Source organism: Anser brachyrhynchus (assembly GCF_964034855.1).
Source record: "Anser brachyrhynchus genome assembly, chromosome: 1".
NCBI classification, from domain to species: Eukaryota; Metazoa; Chordata; class Aves; order Anseriformes; family Anatidae; genus Anser; species Anser brachyrhynchus.
Genome location: NC_137694.1, coordinates 84,578,438 through 84,584,437, shown reverse-complemented (window position 1 = coordinate 84,584,437; position 6,000 = coordinate 84,578,438). Strand labels below are relative to the sequence as shown.

General features: G+C 31.0%; 1 long non-coding RNA gene across 1 annotated transcript in view; it reads left to right on the top strand.

The window, feature by feature from the left end:
• The first annotated feature begins 1,122 nt into the window (after nucleotides 1–1,122).
• LOC308187562 overlaps nucleotides 1,123–6,000 on the top strand; it is a 39,831-nt gene continuing 34,953 nt past the window's right edge. Inside the window, exons 1-2 of the long non-coding RNA XR_013944782.1 lie at nucleotides 1,123–1,260; nucleotides 3,378–3,558. This is a non-coding gene — a long non-coding RNA (uncharacterized lncRNA). The remainder of the gene's footprint in view (nucleotides 1,261–3,377; nucleotides 3,559–6,000) is intronic.

Sequence of the window (6,000 nt, the reverse complement as noted above, 5' to 3'; positions counted from 1 at the left end):
TTTCTTCTGAAATTTTAATTGTTGCCAAGTGGATGCAGCATTCCTACCTCCAGCCAGCTGGCCCACTTCGCAATTATGTGCTAAGCTGGTTCCAGGGACTTGCTGGAAGCACTTTTTAGAAATTTACGCTGTAAGTGAGAGGAGGACCAGAGTCACGTCTCTCTATCTCACTCTCCCTCTTTTAGCACATAAAGAATTATATATATTTTTCACTACATGTAATGAATTATCTTGGCTAGAGAGGACTTACCCAAGGTCAGAAATACAATTTGATATGTGTATTGAGAACATCAGAGTTCCAAAACATGGTAATGCTAAAGAGAGATTTTTTATTTTTTTTTATAGCAAAGCATACCTGGGAAGTTCAAAGAAAAAAGTACTAATAACATAATAACAGAAATAGCTGTAAGATCATAACTTACTGTTGATGAACTGAAGAGAAGGATCATTGTCTAACTTTTCTCTGAACTTGATAATGACAATAAATATGTTTAATAATGAAGAAGTGGAATAAGTACTAAATTGCTCTTTGAACAATAGAATTCAATGAAGCAGATTATTCTATGGGGAAAATTAGACAATACACAGATTGTAAATTGCATAATTATCTCCTAGATATTTGGTCTGTTAAAACAGAAGCATTAAAGATTAGAAGCAAACAAACAAACAAAACAAAAATACTTATTTAAAAGAGTGCCATCTGTAGATAGATACATTTAAAACTCAGTTAAGAGGGATTAAGAATCACTAAGTCCTGGAATATATTTAATCAGTTTTCTATCTTTTGATGGTTGTTACAAACAGACAGTACTTTTATTCCTAAAGGTAGTTTGTGTCATGTTTTTAGGGACTAGACAATAATCTGTTTATCCATATATTTCAATATTCTCACACATAGCTGTAGCATTAAAAGCATCTAATCAATTTCCATAAGGAAATTGTAGGAAAGAAGGAAAGAAAAAAAACTATAGTCCTGAAGTATGCATTTATATGCTAGGCACTACATTTTGTCATTATATAGTTATTTTTATGGAATTGCATCTTTATTTGTTTCTTTATATCCATCTTTGTTTCTGTTCCATTCTTTTTCATTCATAAACTGTTTAGGATTGGAAATCTTTGTAAAGAAAATAGTATGATAGAATCATTCCAGAGCTAGCAAAATGGCTTGTCCTCTACTAATTTGTCTTGTTTTGTTTATAGAAGTGAAGTTTCTCTAAGACATTCTTTGTTTTTCAATATGGAAAGAAACTATTTAAGGTAAGAAACTATTTAAGGTAAAACATAATTTCTGATACTGAAATTACCTACCACAGAATTCTTCAGGCAGTTCAAATACAAATTAAATTATATTTACTTCAAGCTATATCTACTGTACAATGCATATCATTAAATATATTGTAAACAAAAAGCTACTTATATCATATATGTCTATTTTGTATATAAATAGCCTAGTTGTCATTTAATATCCTAATCTCACCCTGAAATGCTGTACCACCTGAAACAGCATTTTAACATTAAAATGTTATTTCTCTAAAATGACAGGAATCTGACTGGTTAAAAATTATGAACAATATGAAGATATTAATTTTCAGTGAAGAACAAAAACTCAGTTCATTAGCATAAAATGGTGTTACATTTAAAAATAAGTATTATGATATTTCTCCCATATAACAGAAGACATTCAGAGGAGCTTAAATATGTAATTTTTAGAGTTACTGGTGTTTATTGTTTGCATTTCTTATGCAAAAGAGAAAGGAAAGGGAAAGAGAATGCTACAGCAGTAGTATCTCATATAAAACTGGAGGATGTCTTAAGATTAATTTTATCTGTTCCAGCTGGACTGGTAGAGGTGTAGACCTAGCAACTTGTCAAGGCAAATTTATTCTGATAATCATTTAGCTTTTATATAGATGGGAAAATGACAGTAAACATTTTGGATATAGCAGCATATTTCATACTTGTCAACATTGTCCTTAAAATGCTTTATTTTTCTAGAAAAACACTTTATCAACTTTGAAGGTATCCTAATGTCTTTAATGCTAAAAACATTGTAGTGTCTTGTGGACCAAAAAGCAAATTTTTGTTATATTACAGAAAATGTAATATAAAAACTAAGTCAATGTAAAGAGGTAAAGAGGTAAAATGGATCACTTTTAATATTAATTAAAAACATTAAAAAATATATTTAAAAATACTTTTTTTTTTTTTTTAAGTGAGGATGGTCTCTTCACAATAAACATTTTCCTGAAGTTTGTATTCAGCCATTTTTTGGACTCGTCTGTACATAGCTGGATCAGATGAATATGATTTCTATTGAACAATCTGCTGATTCAGAATTTTGAACTGAATTGAAGGACATATCAACATTTTTCATACAGCACACAGGATCTACATTATGGCATGAAATTTGAGACTATGCATAAAGATTAGTTTTCAAAGTGCATTTTAATTTATTTAAATTATTTATATTATTTATTTATTTTAGCAATTAGTAATGTTTTTATGTGGTTGATAAAACAACTTAATTAAAACTATCTTTTTAGCAAACTTAGCTATATGGAGCTAAAATCAAGGAAACAATGAAATTCCTCTCCTTGTCTGTTACACAGACATGTACATATCTGTGAATGGAAACACACATGCAGATATTGTTTCTAAAACATTTGTAAGTAAAATATATATAGATATTCATTACATTTCAAATAGAATAATGTCTTCAAGTGCTATTTTTGTAGGTGTAGAAATGATCTACAATATTTCTACTAATACAAGTAACCTTGTTGATTTGGCATTCTAGCACTTGGATGGATCTGATGAGCAGCTGCATGTGACAGTTTTTCTGAACAGATTTTTAAAAGCTTATAACAAGAATGCATTGATTTAGGAAAAAAAAAAAGAATAAATATCCAGATTATAAATAAATAAATAACATTTTGAAATCTTAAAGCATGCATATGAAAAAAAAAATCAGGAGAAGACAAGGATCACAATTCACAATTTTGCTTTGGAAAATCATGTTAGACACTGTCAGTCTTAACCTTGCGAGGTATAAATCCAGCTAACTACAGGCAATAATGGAACTGTTCCTATCTGTCACAGCTAAAGAGCTAGTTCTAAATCTTTCCAAGCAAATTTTCCTCTTCTAAACTTGTGCTGTATTAGCACTTTTAAATACGACCATCTGAGCAAAGTCATTTCTCAGACACAATAGGTTATAATTATGGCAGCTTAAATTAATTGCCCAGGTAAATTAAAGACTGCTTAATTTCAAATAGTTTCCTGACTCAGAACCATTTCTACTTTGTCTGAAAAACTCCTTTGCCCTATTTGCATAGTACTTTGGTGACATACAATTTTTTGTTTGTCATCATTAGGTTCTCCAGAGCACCAGAGAAACTGTCCTCCCACAAAGAAGCCCTGAGTATTAATCTTGCATTTATCATGTAGAAATGGTCTTCGACAAATTAATTCCAGTGCATCTTGCTCTGGCATCTTAGGGTGAATACATGGCAGTCTGCTCCGCCAGAGATTACCACGCAGAAGTGGCAGATCAAGGTAGGAGAGACCTTGCGCCCATGGCTCAACCTGCTTCTGTGAGCAGTCTATGAACCTCCTGTAACTTATTCTGTAATAATATTCTATAATAATATATATGTAATAAATTGGTGAATACCAATATAAATAAATAAATGATGATGCAAGCAGCACACTTCCAGCCACTTGGCCTTATTACAAAGTATATACAGATTTCTGAGTGAAAAAATGGGATTAGGTTTATGGAGAAACCTTTAAATTCAGTATTTGAAGGGACTTTCAAGAAGAGAGACTATTTTGTACATGATTTGGAAGCATAAACAGCAGAAGAAAGGAAAATTTATGAAAATACACAAAATTCAGAATGAGAGGTTGTGGAGTTATGAAATAAAAAAGAAATGATAAAAGCTACTCCATTTGGTGCTCTAAAATTAGATTTTACAAGATAATGGGGAAGAAAATAGAGCCAAACTGGTAAAAGAAGCACTGATTCCTCAATCCTGAGGCTAGCTGAGCTTCATTTGTACATCTTAACAACAGTCATCTACACTGATCTAAATTATGTTGATAGCAACAGCTTCCAGAAGACAAGAGTTATGCTCCCTACATTGCAAGGCTGACAAAAGAAACAAAAGATTTTGAAATGAATGTTAGATTCACCTAATTTAATTCAAATAGATTATCCATTTGAGAAATATTTCACTCTCTCAAGGAGACTGGAAGTACTGATTGAAATTTTGCTTTAATGTCCCTGTCCTGAGTAGAATTTTATCAAATTTAAAATCATATGGCACCAGAGCAAAGAAGCGGTAGCATTCTCAGGTTTTTCTCTGTGGTGAATCAGTGTTGAGTTTGCTCAAGTCTTTGCTAGATTAGAGATTAGTTTTCCTTTTCAATTTAAGTGAAAATATTTTGTAATCTATTTTTTCATTATTTCATTCTGTTCTCTCAAGAACATTCTGTTCTCTCTCTGTTCTCTTCCAGCTGGAAGAAGTTTTATCAGAATCTAAGAAAGTTTGCAGAAATCCAGTCCAAAAATTAAGGGTTATATTTACACGACTGTTGTTTTCCAGAGGGCCATCCCTCCTCTCAAAAGGCAGCTTTGCAGTATATACAGTTTAAGGTTATCTTTCCACTCAGTGAATTGAATGTTTAGTATAGTTTAAAAAGAAATCATGATGAGTTATCATGCTTCACTGCTTCCCTAGAATACCCTGCAAAGAGAATATGATTATTGTAGAAAGAATGAGAATACAATTTACCATACTTAAATTTTCAGAAGCCACACTATAAATTACAGTAAAAAATCAGTAAAAGATATCAAACTGCCTTTATTAGGCCAGATTTATTTACTTATTTATTTATTTATTTTTTTACCAAAGAGAATAGTTTATTTTGAATTGACTGCTTCTGAATTATGAGTGGAATGCATGAGTTAAGTAAAAGTTACCAGTATTTTTCAAAAATGTTATTGTCAAGGTTGCAGTTTTTTCGCATAGAGGAAATGAGAGAATAAGGGAAAGCTGACTAAAAGCTAAAAGATAAAGGGCAAAATGGCAAATAAAATATTTTCTGGTGGAATTACTGAACTGGTAAAAGAACAGGTTTAAAACAGTTTTTATGATTTATAATTTTCATATGCTGCTTGAATAAAAAGGACAGAAAATTCTCCAATGAATCTAGCTTGGGAGACAAAGCAGATGGGGAGTATTTTAATCAGGCAAGAGGCCCAGTGATATTCTTCCTTCTGATGGGTTAATAAAATGTGTAAAGAATGTGTTAAATGCAGGTAAAGTGGAGAGTTGAATATTTTTGTCCTTTGGAAATCCAAAAGATTTTATTTTATTTATTTATTTATTTATTTTGACAGCCAAGTGCCCAAGCAATATATCCAAAACCTAGTTTTAAAAGTGATCCTTAATGAATTAAGTGCATAGTTGAATTTTTCAAAAAATAATATTTTTTCCCTTTTCAGAAAATCTAAAATTCAGGACCACATTCTGTCATTTTAAGTGGAAAAATAGACGTTAAATAATACCATATCCACATTGTTCCTATTTATTGAGTTGGTACAATTCATGGATCAAACTTCTAATCAAGGACAAAAGTATTAATTTTGACTAGTAAATATAAATAACAAAATAAAGTGTTAATCAAACATAAATCACACATTTCAAAGGTCAACTCTGAGCAGTTTATCAGCACAGAGAACAGAGGGGAAAAAGATGTGGAAATAGGTAGGAAAAAGGATAGGTGTAATGTACTCAGATATTCTGAATGTTTTTAAATGGTACCATTTAATACAACACACTTAAATTATAAAATTATCTAAAGCAGAAATATTTAAGACCTCTCAGAAATTTTGAAAGAGTGCAAAATTTCAACTATAGCCTGTTTCATCTTAAAGGAAGAAAATAAGACCCTCAGAATTATATTTCCCTTATCTTCAGTTTCTAGGGAAAT